This window comes from Pelodiscus sinensis, chromosome 3 (genome assembly GCF_052426305.1).
Source record: "Pelodiscus sinensis isolate ZL-2025 chromosome 3, ASM5242630v1, whole genome shotgun sequence".
NCBI classification, from domain to species: Eukaryota; Metazoa; Chordata; order Testudines; family Trionychidae; genus Pelodiscus; species Pelodiscus sinensis.
The window spans coordinates 119,104,989-119,114,863 of NC_143054.1; positions in this window are offsets into that span (position 1 = coordinate 119,104,989).

Here is a 9,875-nt window from a genome sequence, read left to right on the forward strand (position 1 = left end):
GCTGCCTACAGAGAGGCCAGAAACAGTGAGCCATATTAGCACTGGGCGGGAAAAGCCCACAATTTGTTCTTCACGTAATTTAAATACATTTGTAATTATTATACCCACAGTAGCTTGAAAGTGCCATTTGTTAATTTATTTTATATGCCTTAAAAGAATTAGCAACATTTTTCATAAATAAAAAATTGTTTGATTTACTGTCCTGAACCCCTTACAAGACTGAAATGAAATCTGCTTCCTTATCAGACTGGAGACAGTTTCTAATTTCATTTACTCCAATGTAAATCAAGAGTAACTCCATCAGCCTCAAAGGAATTACAATAGATTTACGTCACTGTATCAGACTCTGTCCATCTCCCTTAAGAGCACATGTGTATACCCATTAGTGGGGATGATCATGGGCTCTCAGTGACTGATGTACCCATAGTAAGAATGCATTAACACTGTAATCAGCAGTGTGTTTATGGTATGTGAAGGCATACCTGAGCTAGCTTTGACTGAACTAGTTCGCTAAAAATAGCAATGTAGCCATGGCAGCATGGATTAGCTGACTGACCATAATCTCATGGGGACCCTTCATATATACAGGGGTGGCTAGCCCAAGATGCCATGAAGATGCTGTTATTTTTAGCAAGCCAGTTTAATCAAAGCTAGCTGGATATGCCCACGCATAGTTTAAAACATACCTGTACGTTGCATTAAAGATGTACCCTTAGGGTTAGATTCTGTCACCTTTCTTCATATTGAGTAGTACTATGCACTGAACATTCCCACCGCAATCAAAAAATGCTAATTATACAGCACCTTGCATGACAGGGACAAGGCCGGTTGGAGTTTCTAGGGACTATCACAATATAAATATTCAATAGTAATGATTGAAGAAGGTGCTGAATAAGATGACTTGAAAAAGTAGTGTCTAGACCAGTACAGTGAAAACAGTGAGGCACTTTGTACATGTGTGGGGATTGCAAAGTCAAAGAGTTTAAAGGAAAAAAGCAAAGTAGATCGCATTTTATACAGCCAGTTTTGACAGAATCCTTTTTAAAACATTTTGATCAAGTAGCTTATTTTCTATTTAGAGGAGGGGTGGGGAACCTCAGGCCCAGGGGCCAGATGCGGCCCCTGGCTTGCTTGAATCCAGCCTCCAAGGCTCATAGAATCATAGAATCATAGGACTGGAAGGGACCTCAAGAGGTCATCGAGTCCAGCCCCCCGCCCTCAAGGCAGGACCAAACTCTGTCTACACCATCCCTGACAGATGTCTATCTAACCTGTTCTTAAATATCTCCAGAGTGGGAGATTCCACCACCTCCCTTGGCAATTTATTCCAATATTTGACCACCCTGACAGTTAGGAATTTTTTCCTCATGTCCAATCTAAACCTCCCTTGCTGCACTTTAAGCCCATTACTCCTTGTCCTGTCCTCAGAAACCAAGAGGAACAAATTTTCTTCTTCCTCCTTGTGACACCCTTTTAGATATTTGAAAACCGCTATCGTGTCCCCCCTTAATCTTCTTTTTTCCAAACTAAACAAGCCCAGTTCATGAAGCCTGGCTTCATAGGTCATGTTCTCTAGACCTTTAATCATTCTTATCGCTCTTCTCTGTACCCTTTCCAATTTCTCCACATCTTTCTTGAAATGTGGCGCCCAGAACTGGACACAGTACTCCAGCTGAGGCCTAACTAGTGCAGAGTAGAGCGGCAGAATGACTTCACGAGTTTTGCTTACAACACACCTGTTGATACAACCTAGAATCATATTTGCTTTTTTTGCAGCAGCATCACACTGTTAACTCATGGTTCCCCCTCCCCCACCCCAGCATTAGGGAGCCTGTGTTGGCCCTCCAGCCCCTCTCCCCCACTGCAGAGCTAGAGCACACAAAATCCACTAGGCTGGGGCCCCCAAGGCTCTGGTGTGTGAGGGGAATGTGGGGAGTGTCTCTCCCCTCACTCAGGGGCCATGTCAGTGAGGGTTTGGTTTTTGGTTTTCCCTCTCACTTGTGTGCAGCCCCCGATTGATTTTTCTGTGGATCAGCATACCTCTGACCAAAACCACCCCTGATTTAAAGCATAGACCGAAGTTTTTCTCATATAAGAAAGAACTTCCAGATATGAAAGTTCTCCTTGATTTGTAATTCCAGCTCTTTCAGTGTCTCCAGCTATAGATTATTCACATTTCTGAGCAATGCTCCGAATAATACTGCATAATAACACCAAAATATGCCAGAAGAATCATACATACTTTAGAAATGTTGCATCATAATGGGCCACCAGATTTTTCAAAGCAGGCTAAAGCTCATTTTTAAGATGCTAACCACTTCTTCCATTACTGGTTTGAGATTTTGTGTTTCATTATAACTGTAACTGTGAAGGAGAATTTGGATTGAAAATAGGCATCATTTGCCAGTTTTTTTGACAGCTAACCTTCATCAACTAGTGAAAAAAAGCACCACACTTTAAAACTAGAATGATTGTAATTGTGTATTTATCAAAAATGGGAGAAGGGGGGGCCGAAATCACTGCATCTCTGGCAGCCATCCACCTTCAACATTAGTCACCCACAAAGAGATGTGTATATCAGTTTGTCTTAAAATGAATGAGAGATTCCTAGGCACTATTGTGACTATTTCATATTCTATCCTGTGCATCTCACAGACACCATCGTACATTAGGAGGAATGGAAAACATTCTGTTCTTTTAAAAAATTAAAAAATAAAAAGAAACATCTGTCTTTGTATGGCGGCCAACAGCTACATTAATCAGGGACATGTGCAGGGCAGTGGTCTGCCTCCAGGAACATGATGAAGTCATAACATGCAGGCACTGCTAAAGCTCTAGGTTGGAGATCTACTCAAGTCTGCCACTAAGTGAGTCATTTCCCTGTCTTTTAATTCCCCACCAGATGCAGCATTTGCTGCCAGTGTAGAAGGATGGGGCTGGCTGGACCCATCCCAACAGGTTACCTGCCACATTGCAACCTGCTCTTACTGCTGCTCAGGGAAATGTTTCTCTCCTATCTCTTCCTGACAAAGCTAGTCCTCACTTGTATCTTCTAGCTGGGGGAAAAAAGCCAATTGTTAGCTGCTGCTTAGCTGGATCAGGCTGTTCCCAACACTGACTACTGGGCTTGTCTTTAAGTCAGGGCTGGCTGTTCCCTGGCTCCATGGGCCCTTGAAGGTGCAGACTGCTCTACTATCCCACCTGCCCCTCCTCACACACACACTCATTGGGGAGAGTAGATTGCTAGACATAATAGGCAAGTATGCTTCACCTTTTCCAAACCCAAAGAGCTCAATCTGTTTAGTTAAACAAAAAGGAAGTTAAGAGAGGACTTGATTACTGATTAGAAGTACCTATATAGATAACAAATATTTAATAATGGGCTCTTGAATTTAGCAGAGGAAGGTATGGTATGATCTAATGGCTGGAAGCTGAAGCTAGATAATTTCAGACTGAAAATAAGGTGTACATTTTTAACTGTGAGAGCAATTAACCAGAGGAACTACATACCCAGGATCAAGGTGAATTCTCCACACTTATCAGTTCTGAAGTGAAGATTAAATGCTTTTCTGAAAGATCTGCCCTGGCAATTATTTTGGGAGAAGTTCTACGGCCTGTGTTATACAGGATATCAGACTAGATCAGGAATGGTCCGGAAGTGGCCCATGGATTTGATACAGTTCATCAGGGTTAGCCCCTGGTAGGCCGCTAGACACTTTATTTACCTTCACATCTGTTGGCTGTGGCTTGCTGTTCTTAGCCAATGAAAGCTGCAGGAGTGGTAGCTTGGCTTGCATCACTTCCTACAGCTCCTAGGCAATGTCTAGACTACAAGCCTCTTTTGAAAGAGGCTTTTTCGAAAGAGACTTTTGAAAAAGAGCATCTAGACTGCAACCAGTACTTTCAAAAGCAAGCCGCAAGCTGCTTTTTCGAAAGAGCACACCCAGGCAGTCTGGATGCTCTCTTTCAAAAAAGCACAGTTTGCATTACTTACCACCTTTTTTGAAAGAGCACTTTCGAAAAGAGGCATTCTTCCTCATAAAACGAGGTTTTCCACAGTCGAATAAACTGCCATGTTCTTTCAATTTACTTTCAAAAGAATGCGGCAGCAGTCTAGACGCAGGGAAGTTTTTTCAAAAAAAACCTGTAGTTTAGGCACATTCCTAGTGACCAGGAATGGTGAAGTGCAGCCAATGCGAGCCGTGAGTGACTGTACCTGCAGACATGCAGGTAAATAAATCATCAAGCAGCTGCCAAGGGCTTACCTTGATGAACTAGCTCTGGCCTGCAGGCCGCTTATTATCCACCCCTGAAACAGAGGATCACAATGGTCCCTTCTGACCTTGGAATTTATGATGGAGTAGAGTAACTTTTTCCCTTGTGGAGCAAGAGGAGAGCATGAAAGGAACTGTAAGGCATTTCTGAAGCACGGCGCCCTCTGTGTTACTTGTGGAGTCATGCAGGTTGCCCAGTGTTGTGCCTAAAGGAATAATCTCAAGCAGCACAATGTAGCTTAATAGTGCCTATGTTGGTCACAGGATATCAGAAAGACAAGGTGGGTATGATAATATCTTGTATTGGGTTGTCTTGCTCACCAACAGAAATTAGTCCGATCAAAAGATATTACCTCACCCGCCTTATCACTCTAATCTAGCCCTATTGTCATGTAGCAGGTTCATCAGCCCTCACTTATGTTCTCTCTCCTTTTCCTCTCCTGCTCCCTTTCTTTGTCTCCATATGCTTTCTTCTTAATCTCTCTCCTCAGTACAGCTCAGCACTGAGGGGCGGGGGACAGGGCAGCCTGGCACTGGCCTTTGAATATATTAAACACTAGCAACTCAGTGAGCTGGAAAATTATAACTCTGCAATTTTATTAAAAATAGGCGGTCACCCTACTGTTTGGAGATAGGTTTGGAGACAGCAAGATAATTAATGGACCCTCATGCAACCCAGAGGCAAAAACGGAAAATTTTAATAAAAATCAGTAAAATGGGATTTTCACTCCAAGAAACAGACTTTCCATGTCGGATTTGCTCATTGGTACAAGAGAAAAAAGGCAAGATAACATGGGCTTTCTGTGCAAAACCGGACGAGACACATCATTATTTTCATTTGAAAAAAGTTACATATCTCTTTTTCTTTCCTCTGAACTAATTTTGGGGAGGCAACTGTCCCTAAGGAAGTAGAAGTGCATTCTAATATCTTACCATGAGGGCGAAGACAAGGATGTGTTAGATAACTTCCTGGCACTTCATGTGACAATATTTCAAATCTAACAAGCAGATCTCCCTGCTACCATTACTCATTTTATTTATAAAGCACATCCCTGCATGAAGTGCTGCTACAGGAGTTCCGCAATATAAACAGTGGCAAAAACACCTTAATACACACATAAGATGCCAGGAAAAAAATTGACAAAATAAAGGAGAGAGCCACAGTGCATTAAATAATGGCAAGAGAAGACACTTTGGAAACACAGGGTTGTCCATATTTTTTTTCACTGGAGTGGGGTGAGTAAGCAAGAAGCACAGTGAGTTGTGTCCAAGGGACCACTGTAGAGGCTTGGCCAGGGAAAGAGAAAGGGGCAGAGTTTACTACAGCCATTGCTCATGAATGCATTGATCTAGTTGAAAAATAGATGGTTGCAGGATGGGTCCAAAGGGACAAGGAAGATGAGGCAGACAGACCTTAAATATGCAGAGGATGAGGTGGGGGGAGTGAAAGAAATAGGGCACATTGTAAAAAGATTGCTATTGAAAAAGCTTTAGAACAGACCCTGCATTTTCAGGATAACACGCGTCTTTGCTTGTCTACTAATCTTTTCAAAAACACCTAAATAAAAAGGTGTTTGCCCACTTAGAAATTGAGTTCAGAACATTGTGTGATCTTGACAGTAGATGTTCAGAATGGAGATCAATGAAACTCCAAGTCAGAAAAAGGCGTCTTTACGCTATTTGTTCCTTACTCTGCCAGCTCTTCCATTCCCAGTGTACAACATTTCACTCTCTCTCTAGCACATCAGTCATCCTGGATCTAAACCTCATACTCTACAGTCTTGACTTTTTCTCTCCCCCCTTTATACAACATGCCAACATTACTCATAACCAAAGACATTAACCAAACATATCTGTCAATAGTAATCAATACAGTACCGTGAAGTTTGAACGCAAAATTTGAGATCAAGTAAATATATTCACTTATATTGGGACTGAATCAGTATCAGGTCACTCTTGAAAATGCAAATGTCATTTTTCGGGGATCATGGGGTTAAACTAATATAAAGTGATTTAAAAAAACTAATTCACTTCAGAGGTCTGGAAGCCCAAGAAACATGTCAAATGGCATTTAGTTTTGATTAGTATGAGCCTCTGATGACTAAACTGTTTCAATTAGATACCTTTGTCTTGTTAATACCCAAACCAACTCCAGTGAAGCCAATGATGTTAGACAGGTTGTACATCAGGGCAGAATTTGGCACAATGTTTTGCACCTGCTGAACTAGACTGTTGCATAGCACTTGCTAGTTTTAGGCAAAAAAAAAAATCACTGCCCTTCAACTGTCATAGGTGTATCCATTATCAAGTATATGCCTATGCTTCAATCCAAGGGGCAGCAGCAGTGCTGGTAGACATACCTGCACAAGATAAAAAGCACAGCGTAGATGTGGTGAAGTGGGATTCAGCACAGCTTGTACACGGACACCAGGGACAGTGGGCATGTATATGCATTGCTAATCCATGCCTCTGACACTACACTACTATTTTTAGCCATGCCGCTAGATTAAAGCTAGCAAGGTATATCTCCTATGATGCAATAACACCACTCATTGCAGCATAGATATACCAACTGTACTCAGATTACTTACAGGTATTTCACTGTGGAAATCTTCAGATGAAAAGTCCTAAATAGATGTTATGTAGAATTACTGTGATCATACCTGGAGGATTTTTGTGTTTGTTTTTTTTAAGTGCCATTGCTATGTGTCTCATTCTTCGTGGGAACACCACATGTGGCTACCTAGGTTCCCTTGCTCGTGCTTCCTCAAAATGGGTACATTTTCCCTCTAAAAATTACAAAATATCCCAGAACAGAAGGAAAAAAGCATAACCATATTGTGGTGATCTAGTTTCTGGATAAGTGACTCATAAGATTCACAGCACTAGGGTTGCTAGCATTTTATGTATTAATCTAGCACATTTGCTGATTCAACAGTACTATTTACACATTGCTGCTGTTTCAGTGAACTAATTAGTGCTGCACTTTAATAGCTTCAGACAAATACTCTGATTTTTTTTTTTAAAGGAATCTCTCTGGAATTAGCCTCAAAGGCCCTTGCATTCTTATGTTCTTTGTTCTCTGCCAATTGTACACAATTACAGTGAATCAGGTCTCATGCATCATGGGTAATTTTATACTGGTTTCCATAGTTAAGCACAATGTCTGTTACAGAGTTACTGAGCAAACAGCCTATAATGAGCAGAGTTCCAATAATTTGAAACCTCCTGCCTCAATAGATATTTGACCATTTGTTTTTCTTACTGCAGCTCTTTGATTATTTCTGCACCTTTAACTAAATGGTGAAAACGACCAGTGGATTTATTTGTCACCCACTACAAATACCTCCCATATTCCAGTATTTGAGCAGAATATTGAGATGACAAGTGATGCTAAAAATGTGCATAGTCTAGCACACATGGAAAAAAAAGAGAACATACTCACATGTCTGAGATACTGGTGTGTCCTACAATTAAAATTTGCAAATAAATTTGAGTTGGACTCATGATGAATGCCCACATATTGCTATTTTCCATACAGTGGTTTTTCTCAAGTTCATCATCCTTTTCTCTATTCTTATATTAATTGTTTTTCCAGAATATTGGCTCAACAAGAATTTAATTATTTAATTTACATGCGCACACACAAATTCACCCCTCAGAAGTCATTTGGATACCCTTGCACATGATTTTCAGTTAGTAGGAAACATGTCCAATGAAATTGCTAGCATTGAAACAAGTCTGAACACACTACAAACACAGAACCTCACACTGTAAATAACTATGGGGAGAAGTGGAGGGGGAACAAACTAGACTAATGTCTAGATCTGAAGCTATTTTGTGGAGAGAGATTTCCACAACTATGAGCAGGTGGCTGACAGACTTGCCAGTCTCCTGGGCAAGGAGGTGAAGGATCCGCTCTGCCATCCAAGAAGGGCCAGGCCTTGTGCAGAAGGGGTGGGGATCAGGGCAGCCAGACCTCAATGCCCCCACAGAGCATGCCATGCTCCTTCCCAAGGCAGGTCTGAGCCACCAGGAGTGGCTCCAGCAGTGATTTAAAGAGTTTAGGGCTCTGGCTGGAAGCTCAGGGGCCTTTTGAATCACTGGTCCCTGGGGCAACTGCCCTCTTTGCTCCCATTGTCGGGAGGCCTGATTATGGGCAATCATCAAACAACAGCCCACTTCCCATTCTCTCTAATTGTACTGTGGGATTGGCCAAGAGATCCACCATTGATGAACCTAATTCACTTGGATACAAGGGAACACTCTCCCTGCCCTGAGTAAGGAAAGTTTTTTGCGTATAATACAGAAAGGGTTAGCATAGAGGAGCACTATGGGAGTCCAAACTAGGGTTCAACTGTGGAAAATTAAATTATTCCACTCAAAATCCAAACCCCTCAAAACCATACTTTTTGACCAAAACCAAATACTGAGTGTCTGAAATGCTTCAGTAATACCTCATGGGAATTATATTATGAATGCCTGTAACGGGTCCACCTGCAGGTGAGTGCCCTACTGCGGCCAGGTGGTGCCGTGCAGGATCCTTCCCTGGTTGTCCGGTCACCCTCAAAGTCCAGGAACCAGGGCCTGAATAGCCCTGTCCATGGTGCTAGTGAGTCTTTGCTTGTGGCTGGTCTTTGGCCACTGGGTGTGGGTCTTGGTCTTACCCAGATCTATGTTCATCTCACACTGGGAGCTAGCCATAGTGCTGATCTCCCAGTCAGGGTATAGACCTGGCTGGGTTGAGCTCCTGAAAAGAACTGCCAGGTCCCAGCCCTGCAGCTTCTTTTATATTCCTCTGCTGGGTCCTGATTGGCTGCCGCAGAGACAGCGACTCTATAGTGCCTAGAGGACCTCTTCTCTGCTCCTCCAGCTGGGATGGGGTACAGCAAGGCCACCAGCCTCCTGTAGGGAGTGTTGGGGCCTAGTCCAGCCCATCACAATGCCTCATACTCATTTCTTCTATGGGCCAGACTCCCCAGCCAGATTCTCTCTAAAAAAAAAAAAAAAAAAAAAAAAAAACACTGTGGTCATATGACTGAGGTGATGCAACTCTACACCTCACCAAGAGGGGCGACTGTGTTAGATCATGGGAGATACAATCTGACCAAAGAGGCCTATAATGGAACCGGGGAGTCTCAACTAAAACTTCCATGAGGCACCACAACTGCATTTTGAAATGGAAATATTTCAGCCAAAATACTTTATTTTTATTTTTATTTTTTTGGCCAAAAACTCAGAATTTTCTGAGTACGCGTGTGTTTGTATAGGTGGCTAGGGGTGGGGAGGACACACAATCTCATCATCACATTTTCCAACTAGAGCTAGTTGGAATAAATAATATTTTGGACACTGGTGATTTCATGACTGGGAAATTGTACATTAAACTTTAGTCAGTTAATCTTTGGTGTTTTGTGAGGATTTTAAGGTTATTTATAAACACAACCACCAACTGTTTTTTTCTGTTGCCATCAACTGCCACTCTATCCCATGTGAACTTTTCAGTACGATGCTGTAGTATTTTTCTGGACAGACTAGTTAAGGAAGGTATTGATGTTCAAAATTATACAATGTTGGGGTGACAAAGTTTGTTTGTCAACT